The sequence below is a fragment of the Heterodontus francisci genome, chromosome 22 (assembly GCF_036365525.1).
Source record: "Heterodontus francisci isolate sHetFra1 chromosome 22, sHetFra1.hap1, whole genome shotgun sequence".
Lineage (NCBI taxonomy): Eukaryota > Metazoa > Chordata > Chondrichthyes > Heterodontiformes > Heterodontidae > Heterodontus > Heterodontus francisci.
The window spans coordinates 39,407,940-39,420,667 of record NC_090392.1 but is presented as its reverse complement, the minus strand read 5'-3'; the positions used below and the strand labels follow the sequence as shown (position 1 = coordinate 39,420,667).

The 12,728-nt window shown below is 45.3% G+C and overlaps 5 non-coding genes across 5 annotated transcripts; all 5 read left to right on the top strand.

Annotated features, from left to right (window-relative positions):
- trnan-guu (transfer RNA asparagine (anticodon GUU)) lies at positions 1 to 74 on the top strand. Its single transcript has one exon. It is a non-coding gene; the product is annotated as a tRNA-Asn (tRNA).
- Positions 75 to 2,189: 2,115 nt separating this feature from the next.
- trnan-guu (transfer RNA asparagine (anticodon GUU)) lies at positions 2,190 to 2,263 on the top strand. Its single transcript has one exon. It is a non-coding gene; the product is annotated as a tRNA-Asn (tRNA).
- Positions 2,264 to 4,390: 2,127 nt separating this feature from the next.
- trnan-guu (transfer RNA asparagine (anticodon GUU)) lies at positions 4,391 to 4,464 on the top strand. Its single transcript has one exon. It is a non-coding gene; the product is annotated as a tRNA-Asn (tRNA).
- A 4,337-nt stretch (positions 4,465 to 8,801) lies between these two features.
- trnan-guu (transfer RNA asparagine (anticodon GUU)) lies at positions 8,802 to 8,875 on the top strand. The gene has a single exon. It is a non-coding gene; the product is annotated as a tRNA-Asn (tRNA).
- A 2,127-nt stretch (positions 8,876 to 11,002) lies between these two features.
- Positions 11,003 to 11,076, top strand: trnan-guu (transfer RNA asparagine (anticodon GUU)). The gene has a single exon. It is a non-coding gene; the product is annotated as a tRNA-Asn (tRNA).
- The last annotated feature ends 1,652 nt before the right edge of the window (positions 11,077 to 12,728 follow it).

Sequence of the window (12,728 nt, the reverse complement as noted above, 5' to 3'; positions counted from 1 at the left end):
GTCTCTGTGGCGCAATTGGCTGGCGCGTTCGGCTGTTCACCGAAAGTTTGGTGGTTCAAGCCCACCCAGAGACGTCGGCCCTTATTGAGCGTTTCACTTAGCGCCCCTGGACGTGCTTGTTCTACTCTCTGTGTTTGCATTGGTGTCTTCTTTTCCTGATTATTTAACAACGCTGCTCTGATCCATTACCTGACTGTTTCCATGCATTCATGATAAGCAATTTTCAATGAAATGAGCAAAAACTATGCACAGACGTCGAACCCATATATTAAGGTCGGTCGGGCTTCGAAAAAAGCAATGCAAATTCATTCAATGGCTGCACAATCTGGGACTGTTCCACCGCTGGGATTAGGGAAAACAAGTTGAATGCGGCGGACCATTTTAATGATATTTTACCTGCATCAAATAAGTTCACTTTTATTGATGTACACTAAAAGTCCCTGGCTGACATTGTTCCAGTCCACTGCTGACAGCTGATCAAAGCAGGTGTGGAATTGCTCGTGACAGCTGAGCACCAAGCGCTGAATTTTCTTCAGTTTTCAAATCCAATTCCACACATCGTGACTCAGAATCACTGCTGTGAGAGTGGGAAATCGCTGCAAATACTCAACAGGACGGGCAACTTGTGAAAACTCTTTCAATTTTTGTTGTACAGACTTTTCTTAAAACTTCAAACTGGACCATATGGCAATATAAAGCGTGTGTGTGTGTCTGTGATGGTTCTATCGAAACTGAGAGTCTTGATGTTATGAGGGCGATGCATTGTGAGTGTGTCAGTTGTAAATCTCCTTTTATTTTGATAATATATATCAGGTTCTAAATATATAAATATTGTGCACTTGAGTATTATGGGTGTATCAGTGTGCTCATTCTGAATAAATGTGTGTGTGTGTGTGCGTGTGTTACTTCTCAATGTATTTGTGTGTATCTGTGTTGTGTATACATTTTTCTATGTGTCAAAGCAAAGTAAGAGAGCAATAAATAAGCAGAAAGTACACATAAACTCACACAATGCCACAACACGGTTCAGAAACATGCACACAAACTCACACAGTCCGACAAAACGGTTCAGAAACCCGCAGACAAACTCACACAGTCCGAGAACACCGTTCAGAGACACATTAAACTCACAGCGTCCCACAACACGCTGCAAAGCCACACACAAACTCACACGGTCCCACAGCACGGTTCAGAGACATACACAAACTTACACAGTCCCACAACACGGTTCAGACACGCACACACAATCTCACTCAGTCCCGCCGTTCATTTAAAATACCTGTCGAGCACGATAGATCTTAAAACCAGAGACGTTCACCATCCTGACTGCACATATCCATTCCAGTAGCGAAAGGGGGAGCACTGGCTCCGGCCAGTTCTGATATAGCACGAGGCTTGTCAATCAAGTCATGCTCCTCCCAGCCCAGATTGAGTCACCTACCAGGTCGCAGTTTACTGTGTGTCAGAACCTGACCCTCAGGTGTGGGAGATTCCAAGCTTAGTCTGTCGGTTAAAAGGGCATGGGGGCAGATTGGCCTTTTGCCATGTGGCAGTATCCTCAATAAAAGCCTCTTTGCCTGGGAAACCGGGTCTAACGGTAGCTACCTGGAGACGAACCGTCAACATTGTGAGTGCAAAAGCAAACGAATGGTGGATGCTGGAAATCTGAAATGAAAAGAGAAAATGCAGGAAATGCGCAGCAACTCAGGCAGCACATCTGGAAAGACAAACAGTGTTAGACTTTCTGGTGGGTAGCCTTTCTTCACAACTGGATAAAGGTTAGAGATTGAACAGGTATAAAGCGAGTGCAGAGGCAGAGGGAAAGGCGAAGGGGCAAGGTGTGGGATAGGGTGGAACTGTGGCCTGGAGAGTTTGTCTGTCAGGGGAAAGATTTCCGCAGCAGAACAGTGTGACATTGTTAAATGAGCTCTGTTTTGTGCTTCGTACAATTGTTGAATTGCCGCAACCGTTTTGACATTGTCCCCTTGTGAAATGGTTCTCCGACTGACGGAAAAAGTGCTGGGGAGAAATTTTGATTTGTACCACCAGATGGCAGAGATAAACAGATACCATCCCGCAGCGTCGATCTGGAAAAGCTGATGACTGGAGGATTCTCCAGCTCACACGACCTTTGACTGGAATTCATTGAAACACTGGTTTGCAGTGTCTTGCGTGATTTTGCTGTGGTCGTCTCTGTGGCGCAATTGGCTAGCGCGTTCGGCTGTTAACCGAAAGGTTGGTGGTTCAAGCCCACCCAGGGACGTCGGCCCTTATTGAGCGTTTCACTTAGCGCCCCTGGACGTGCTTGTTCTACTCTCTGTGTTTGCATTGGTGTCTGCTTTTCCTGATTATTTAACAACGCTGCTCTGATCCATTACCTGACTGTTTCCATGCATTCATGATAAGCAATTTTCAATGAAATGAGCAAAAACTATGCACAGACGTCGAACCCATATATTAAGGTCGGTCGGGCTTCGAAAAAAGCAATGCAAATTAATTCAATGGCTGCAAAATCTGGGACTGTTCCACCGCTGGGATTAGGGAAAACAAGTTGAATGCGGTGGACCATTTTAATGATATTTTACCTGCATCAAATAAGTTCACTTTTATTGATGGACACTAAAAGTCCCTGGCTGACATTGTTCCAGTCCACTGCTAACAGCTGATCAAAGCAGGTGTGGAATTGCTCGTGACAGCTGAGCACCAAGCGCTGAATTTTCTTCAGTTTTCAAATCCAATTCCACACATCGTGACTCAGAATCACTGCTGTGGGAGTGGGAAATCGCTGCAAATACTCAACAGGACGGGCAACTTGTGAAAACTCTTTCAATTTTTGTTGTGCAGACTTTTCTTAAAACTTCAAACTGGACCATATGGCAATATAAAGCGTGTGTGTGTGTCTGTGGCTGTGGCTGTGATGGTTCTATCGAAACTGAGAGTCTTGATGTTATGAGGGCGATGCATTGTGAGTGTGTCAGTTGTAAATCTCCTTTTATTTTGATAATATATATCAGGTTCTAAATATATAAATATTGTGCACTTGAGTATTATGGGTGTATCAGTGTGCTCATTCTGAATAAATGTGTGTGTGTGTGTGCGTGTGTTACTTCTCAATGTATTTGTGTGTATCTGTGTTGTGTATACATTTTTCTATGTGTCAAAGCAAAGTAAGAGAGCAATAAATAAGCAGAAAGTACACATAAACTCACACAATGCCACAACACGGTTCAGAAACATGCACACAAACTCACACAGTCCGACAAAATGGTTCAGAAACCCGCAGACAAACTCACACAGTCCGAGAACACCGTTCAGAGACACATTAAACTCACAGCGTCCCACAACACGCTGCAAAGCCACACACAAACTCACACGGTCCCACAGCACGGTTCAGAGACATACACAAACTTACACAGTCCCACAACACGGTTCAGACACGCACACACAATCTCACTCAGTCCCGCCATTCATTTAAAATACCTGTCGAGCACGATAGATCTTAAAACCAGAGACGTTCACCATCCTGACTGCACATATCCATTCCAGTAGCGAAAGGGGGAGCACTGGCTCCGGCCAGTTCTGATATAGCACGAGGCTTGTCAATCAAGTCATGCTCCACCCAGCCCAGATTGAGTCACCTACCAGGTCGCAGTTTACTGTGTGTCAGAACCTGCCCCTCAGGTGTGGGAGATTCCAAGCTTAGTCTGTCGGTTAAAAGGGCATGGGGGCAGATTGGCTTTTTGCCATGTGGCAGTATCCTCAATAAAAGCCTCTTTGCCTGGGAAACCGGGTCTAACGGTAGCTACCTGGAGACGAACCGTCAACATTGTGAGTGCAAAAGCAAACGAATGGTGGATGCTGGAAATCTGAAATGAAAAGAGAAAATGCAGGAAATGCGCAGCAACTCAGGCAGCACATCTGGAAAGACAAACAGTGTTAGACTTTCTGGTGGGTAGCCTTTCTTCACAACTGGATAAAGGTTAGAGATTGAACAGGTATAAAGCGAGTGCAGAGGCAGAGGGAAAGGCGAAGGGGCAAGGTCTGGGATCGGGTGGAACTTTGGCCTGGAGAGTTTGTCTGTCAGGGGAAAGATTTCCGCAGCAGAACAGTGTGACATTGTTAAATGAGCTCTGTTTTGTGCTTCGTACAATTGTTGAATTGCCGCAACCGTTTTGACATTGTCCCCTTGTGAAATGGTTCTCCGACTGACGGAAAAAGTGCTGGGGAGAAATTTTGATTTGTACCACCAGATGGCAGAGATAAACAGATACCATCCCGCAGCGTCGATCTGGAAAAGCTGATGACTGGAGGATTCTCCAGCTCACACGACCTGAGACTCGAATTTATTGAAACACTGGTTTGCAGTGTCTTGCGTGATTTTGCTGTGGTAGTCTCTGTGGCGCAATTGGCTAGCGCGTTCGGCTGTTAACTGAAAGGTTGGTGGTTCAAACCCACCCAGGGACGTCGGCCCTTATTGAGCGTTTCACTTAGCGCCCCTGGAAGTGCTTGTTCTACTCTCTGTGTTTGCATTGGTGTCTGCTTTTCCTGATTATTTAACAACGCTGCTCTGATCCATTTCCTGACTGTTTCCATGCATTCATGATTCGCAATTTTCAATGAAATGAGCAAAAACTATGCACAGACGTCGAACCCATATATTAAGGTCGGTCGGGCTTCGAAAAAAGCAATGCAAATTCATTCAATGGCTGCACAATCTTGGACTGTTCCACCGCTGGGATTAGGGAAAACAAGTTGAATGCGGTGGACCATTTTAATGATATTTTACCTGCATCAAATAAGTTCACTTTTATTGATGTACACTAAAAGTCCCTGGCTGACATTGTTCCAGTCCACTGCTAACAGCTGATCAAAGCAGGTGTGGAATTGCTCGTGACAGCTGAGCACCAAGCGCTGAATTTTCTTCAGTTTTCAAATCCAATTCCACACATCGTGACTCAGAATCACTGCTCTGAGAGTGGGAAATCGCTGCAAATACTCAACAGGACGGGCAACTTGTGAAAACTCTTTCAATTTTTGTTGTACAGACTTTTCTTCAAACTTCAAACTGGACCATATGGCAATATAAAGCGTGTGTGTGTGTCTGTGGCTGAGGCTGTCATGGTTCTATCGAAACTGTGAGTCTTGATGTTCTGAGGGCGATGCATTGTGAGTGTGTCAGTTGTAAATCTCCTTTTATTTTGATAATATATATCAGGTTCTAACTATATAAATATTGTGCACTTGAGTATTATGGGTGTATCAGTGTGCTCATTCTGAATAAATGTGTGTGTGTGTGTGCGTGTGTTACTTCTCAATGGATTTGTGTGTATCTGTGTTGTGTATACATTTTTCTATGTGTCAAAGCAAAGTAAGAGAGCAATAAATAAGCAGAAAGTACACATAAACTCACACAATGTCACAACACGGTTCAGAAACACGCACACAAACTCACACAGTCCGACAAAACGGTTCAGAAACCCGCAGACAAATTCACACAGTCCGAGAACACCGTTGAGAGACACATGAAACTCACAGCGTCCCACAACACGCTGCAAAGCCACACACAAACTCACACGGTCCCACAGCACGGTTCAGAGACATACACAAATTTACACAGCCCCACAACACGGTTCAGACACGCACACACAATCTCACTCAGTCCCGCCGTTCATTTAAAATACCTGTCGAGCACGATAGATCTTAAAACCAGAGATGTTCACCATCCTGACTGCACATATCCATTCCAGTAGCGAAAGTGGGAGCACTGGCTCCGGCCAGTTCTGATATAGCACGAGGCTTGTCAATCAAGTCATGCTCCACCCAGCCCATATTGAGTCACCTACCAGGTCGCAGTTTACTGTGTGTCAGAACCTGCCCCTCAGGTGTGGGAGATTCCAAGCTTAGTCTGTCGGTTAAAAGGGCATGGGGGCAGATTGGCCTTTTGCCATGTGGCAGTATCCTCAATAAAAGCCTCTTTGCCTGGGAAACCGGGTCTAACGGTAGCTACCTGGAGACGAACCGTCAACATTGTGAGTGCAAAAGCAAACGAATGGTGGATGCTGGAAATCTGAAATGAAAAGAGAAAATGCAGGAAATGCGCAGCAACTCAGGCAGCACATCTGGAAAGACAAACAGTGTTAGACTTTCTGGTGGGTAGCCTTTCTTCACAACTGGATAAAGGTTAGAGATTGAACAGGTATAAAGCGAGTGCAGAGGCAGAGGGAAAGGAGAAGGGGCAAGGTGTGGGAGAGGGTGGAACTGTGGCCTGGAGACTTTGTCTGTCAGGGGAAAGATTTCCGCAGCAGAACAGTGTGACATTGTTAAATGAGCTCTGTTTTGTGCTTCGTACAATTGTTGAATTGCCGCAACCGTTTTGACATTGTCCCCTTGTGAAATGGTTCTCCGACTGACGGAAAAAGTGCTGGGGAGAAATTTTGATTTGTACCACCAGATGGCAGAGATAAACAGATACCATCCCGCAGCGTCGATCTGGAAAAGCTGATGACTGGCAGGATTCTCCAGCTCACACGACCTGAGACTCGAATTCATTGAAACACTGGTTTGCAGTGTCTTGCATGATTTTGCTGTGGTCATCTCTGTGGCGCAATTGGCTAGCGCGTTTGGCTGTCAACCGAAAGGTTGGTTGTTCAAGCCCACACAGGCACGTCGGCCCTTACTGAGCGTTTCACTTAGCGCCCCTGGACGTTCTTGTTCTACTCTCTGTGTTTGCATTGGTGTCTTCTTTTCCTGATTATTTAACAACGCTGCTCTGATCCATTACCTGACTGTTTCCATGCATTCATGATAAGCAATTTTCAATGAAATGAGCAAAAACCATGCACAGACGTCGAACCCATGCTAAATATATTAAGGTCGGTCGGGCTTCGAAAAAAGCAATGCAAATTCATTCAATGGCTGCACAATCTGGGACTGTTCCACCGCTGGGATTAGGGAAAACAAGTTGAATGCGGTGGACCATTTTAATGATATTTTACCTGCATCAAATAAGTTCACTTTTATTGATGTACACTAAAAGTCCCTGGCTGACATTGTTCCAGTCCACTGCTAACAGCTGATCAAAGCAGGTGTGGAATTGCTCGTGACAGCTGAGCACCAAGCGCTGAATTTTCTTCAGTTTTCAAATCCAATTCCACACATCGTGACTCAGAATCACTGCTGTGAGAGTGGGAAATCGCTGCAAATACTCAACAGGACGGGCAACTTGTGAAAACTCTTTCAATTTTTGTTGTACAGACTTTTCTTAAAACTTCAAACTGGACCATATGGCAATATAAAGCGTGTGTGTGTGTCTGTGGCTGTGGCTGTGATGGTTCTATCGAAACTGAGAGTCTTGATGTTATGAGGGCGATGCATTGTGAGTGTGTCAGTTGTAAATCTCCATTTATTTTGATAATATATATCAGGTTCTAAATATATAAATATTGTGCACTTGAGTATTATGGGTGTATCAGTGTGCTCATTCTGAATAAATGTGTGTGTGTGTGTGCGTGTGTTACTTCTCAATGTATTTGTGTGTATCTGTGTTGTGTATACATTTTTCTATGTGTCAAAGCAAAGTAAGAGAGCAATAAATAAGCAGAAAGTACACATAAACTCACACAATGCCACAACACGGTTCAGAAACACGCACACAAACTCACACAGTCCGACAAAACGGTTCAGAAACCCGCAGACAAACTCACACAGTCCTAGAACACCGTTCAGAGACACATTAAACTCACAGCGTCCCACAACACGCTGCAAAGCCACACACAAACTCACACGGTCCCACAGCACGGTTCAGAGACATACACAAACTTACACAGTCCCACAACACGGTTCAGACACGCACACACAATCTCACTCAGTCCCGCCGTTCATTTAAAATACCTGTCGAGCACGATAGATCTTAAAACCAGAGACGTTCACCATCCTGACTGCACATATCCATTCCAGTAGCGAAAGGGGGAGCACTGGCTCCGGCCAGTTCTGATATAGCACGAGGCTTGTCAATCAAGTCATGCTCCACCCAGCCCAGATTGAGTCACCTACCAGGTCGCAGTTTACTGTGTGTCAGAACCTGCCCCTCAGGTGTGGGAGATTCCAAGCTTAGTCTGTCGGTTAAAAGGGCATGGGGGCAGATTGGCCTTTTGCCATGTGGCAGTATCCTCAAAAAAAGCCTCTTTGCCTGGGAAACCGGGTCTAACGGTAGCTACCTGGAGACGAACCGTCAACATTGTGAGTGCAAAAGCAAACGAATGCTGGATGCTGGAAATCTGAAATGAAAAGAGAAAATGCAGGAAATGCGCAGCAACTCAGGCAGCACATCTGGAAAGATAAACAGTGTTAGACTTTCCGGTGGGTAGCCTTTCTTCACAACTGGATAAAGGTTAGAGATTGAACAGGTATAAAGCGAGTGCAGAGGCAGAGGGAAAGGCGAAGGGGCAAGGTGTGGGATAGGGTGGAACTGTGGCCTGGAGAGTTTGTCTGTCAGGGGAAAGATTTCCGCAGCAGAACAGTGTGACATTGTTAAATGAGCTCTGTTTTGTGCTTCGTACAATTGTTGAATTGCCGCAACCGTTTTGACATTGTCCCCTTGTGAAATGGTTCTCCGACTGACGGAAAAAGTGCTGGGGAGAAATTTTGATTTGTACCACCAGATGGCAGAGATAAACAGATACCATCCCGCAGCGTCGATCTGGAAAAGCTGATGACTGGCAGGATTCTCCAGCTCACACGACCTGAGACTCGAATTCATTGAAACACTGGTTTGCAGTGTCTTGCGTGATTTTGTTGTGGTTGTTTCTGTGGCGCAATTGGCTAGCGCGTTCGGCTGTTAACTGAAAGGTTGGTGGTTCAAGCCCACCCAGGGACGTCGGCCGTTATTGAGCGTTTTACTTAGCGCCCCTGGACGTGCTTGTTCTACTCTCTGTGTTTGCATTGGTGTCTTCTTTTCCTGATTATTTAACAACGCTGCTCTGATCCATTACCTGACTGTTTCCATGCATTCATGATAAGCAATTTTCAATGAAATGAGCAAAAACCATGCACAGACGTCGAACCCATATATTAAGGATGGTCGGGCTTCGAAAAAAGCAATGCAAATTCATTCAATGGCTGCACAATCTGGGACTGTTCCACCGCTGGGATTAGGGAAAACAAGTTGAATGCGGGGGACCATTTTAATGATATTTTACCTGCATCAAATAAGTTCACTTTTATTGATGTACACTAAAAGTCCCTGGCTGACATTGTTCCAGTCCACTGCTGACAGCTGATCAAAGCAGGTGTGGAATTGCTCGTGACCGCTGAGCACCAAGCGCTGAATTTTCTTCAGTTTTCAAATCCAATTCCACACATCGTGACTCAGAATCACTGCTGTGAGAGTGGGAAATCGCTGCAAATACTCAAATGGACGGGCAACTTGTGAAAACTCTTTCAATTTTTGGTGTCCAGACTTTTCTTAAAACTTCAAACTGGACCATATGGCAATATAAAGCGTGTGTGTGTGTCTGTGGCTGTGGCTGTGATGGTTCTATCGAAACTGAGAGTCTTGATGTTATGAGGGCAATGCATTGTGAGTGTGTCAGTTGTAAATCTCCTTTTATTTTGATAATATATATCAGGTTCTAAATATGTAAATATTGTGCACTTGAGTATTATGGGTGTATCAGTGTGCTCATTCTGAATAAATGTGTGTGTGTGTGTGCATGTGTTCCTTCTCAATGTATTTGTGTGTATCTGTGTTGTGTATACATTTTTCTATGTGTCAAAGCAAAGTAAGAGAGCAATAAGTAAGCAGAAAGTACACATAAACTCACACAATGCCACAACACGGTTCAGAAACATGCACACAAACTCACACAGTCCGACAAAACGGTTCAGAAACCCGCAGACAAACTCACACAGTCCTAGAACACCGTTCAGAGACACATTAAACTCACAGCGTCCCACAACACGCTGCAAAGCCACACACAAACTCACACGGTCCCACAGCACGGTTCAGAGACATACACAAACTTACACAGTCCCACAACACGGTTCAGACACGCACACACAATCTGACTCAGTCCCGCCGTTCATTTAAAATACCTATCGAGCACGATAGATCTTAAAACCAGAGACGTTCACCATCCTGACTGCACATATCCATTCCAGTAGCGAAAGGGGGAGCACTGGCTCCGGCCAGTTCTGATATAGCACGAGGCTTGTCAATCAAGTCATGCTCCACCCAGCCCAGATTGAGTCACCTACCAGGTCGCAGTTTACTGTGTGTCAGTACCTGCCCCTCAGGTGTGGGAGATTCCAAGCTTAGTCTGTCGGTTAAAAGGGCATGGGGGCAGATTGGCCTTTTGCCATGTGGCAGTATCCTCAATAAAAGCCTCTTTGCCTGGGAAACCGGGTCTAACGGTAGCTACCTGGAGACGAACCGTCAACATTGTGAGTGCAAAAGCAAACGAATGGTGGATGCTGGAAATCTGAAATGAAAAGAGAAAATGCAGGAAATGCGCAGCAACTCAGGCAGCACATCTGGAAAGACAAACAGTGTTAGACTTTCTGGTGGGTAGCCTTTCTTCACAACTGGATAAAGGTTAGAGATTGAACAGGTATAAAGCGAGTGCAGAGGCAGAGGGAAAGGCGAAGGGGCAAGGTCTGGGATAGGGTGGAACTGTGGCCTGGAGAGTTTGTCTGTCAGGGGAAAGATTTCCGCAGCAGAACAGTGTGACATTGTTAAATGAGCTCTGTTTTGTGCTTCGTACAATTGTTGAATTGCCGCAACCGTTTTGACAATGTCCCCTTGTGAAATGGTTCTCCGACTGACGGAAAAAGTGCTGGGGAGAAATTTTTATTTGTACCACCAGATGGCAGAGATAAACAGATACCATCCCGCAGCGTCGATCTGGAAAAGCTGATGACTGGAGGATTCTCCAGCTCACACGACCTGAGACTCGAATTAATTGAAACACTGGTTTGCAGTGTCTTGCGTGATTTGGCTGCGGTAGTCTCTGTGGCGCAATTGGCTAGCGCGTTCGGCTGTTAACCGAAAGGTTGGTGGTTCAAACCCACCCAGGGACGTCGGCCCTTATTGAGCGTTTCACTTAGCGCCCCTGGAAGTGCTTGTTCTACTCTCTGTGTTTGCATTGGTGTCTGCTTTTCCTGATTATTTAACAACGCTGCTCTGATCCATTTCCTGACTGTTTCCATGCATTCATGATTCGCAATTTTCAATGAAATGAGCAAAAACTATGCACAGACGTCGAACCCATATATTAAGGTCGGTCGGGCTTCGAAAAAAGCAATGCAAATTCATTCAATGGCTGCACAATCTGGGACTGTTCCACCGCTGGGATTAGGGGAAACAAGTTGAATGCGGTGGACCATTTTAATGATATTTTACCTGCATCAAATAAGTTCACTTTTATTGATGTACACTAAAAGTCCCTGGCTGACATTGTTCCAGTCCACTGCTAACAGCTGATCAAAGCAGGTGTGGAATTGCTCGTGACAGCTGAGCACCAAGCGCTGAATTTTCTTCAGTTTTCAAATCCAATTCCACACATCGTGACTCAGAATCACTGCTGTGGAGAGTGGGAAATCGCTGCAAATACTCAACAAGACGGGCAACCTGTGAAAACTCTTTCAATTTTTGTTGTCCAGACTTTTCTTAAAACTTCAAACTGGACCATATGGCAATATAAAGCGTGTGTGTGTGTCTGTGGCTGTGGCTGTGATGGTTCTATCGAAACTGAGCGTCTTGATGTTATGAGGGCGATGCATTGTGAGTGTGTCAGTTGTAAATCTCCTTTTATTTTGATAATATATATCAGGTTCTAAATATATAAATATTGTGCACTTGAGTATTATGGGTGTATCAGTGTGCTCATTCTGAATAAATGTGTGTGTGTGTGTGCGTGTCTTACTTCTCAATGTATTTGTGTGTATCTGTGTTGTGTATACATTTTTCTATGTGTCAAAGCAAAGTAAGAGAGCAATAAATAAGCAGAAAGTACACATAAACTCACACAATGCCACAACACGGTTCAGAAACACGCACACAAACTCACACAGTCCGACAAAACGGTTCAGAAACCTGCAGACAAACTCACACAGTCCTAGAACACCGTTCAGAGACACATTAAACTCACAGCGTCCCACAACACGCTGCAAAGCCACACACAAACTCACACGGTCCCACAGCACGGTTCAGAGACATACACAAACTTACACAGTCCCACAACACGGTTCAGACACGCACACACAATCTCACTCAGTCCCGCCGTTCATTTAAAATACCTGTCGAGCACGATAGATCTTAAAACCAGAGACGTTCACCATCCTGACTGCACATATCCATTCCAGTAGCGAAAGGGGGAGCACTGGCTCCGGCCAGTTCTGATATAGCACGAGGCTTGTCAATCAAGTCATGCTCCACCCAGCCCAGATTGAGTCACCTGCCAGGTCGCAGTTTACTGTGTGTCAGAACCTGCCCCTCAGGTGTGGGAGATTCCAAGCTTAGTCTGTCGGTTAAAAGGGCATGGGGGCAGATTGGCCTTTTGCCATGTGGCAGTATCCTCAATAAAAGCCTCTTTGCCTGGGAAACCGGGTCTAACGGTAGCTACCTGGAGACGAACCGTCAACATTGTGAGTGCAAAAGCAAACGAATGGTGGATGCTGGAAATCTGAAATGAAAAGAGAAAATGCAGGAAATGCGCAGCAACTCAGGCAGC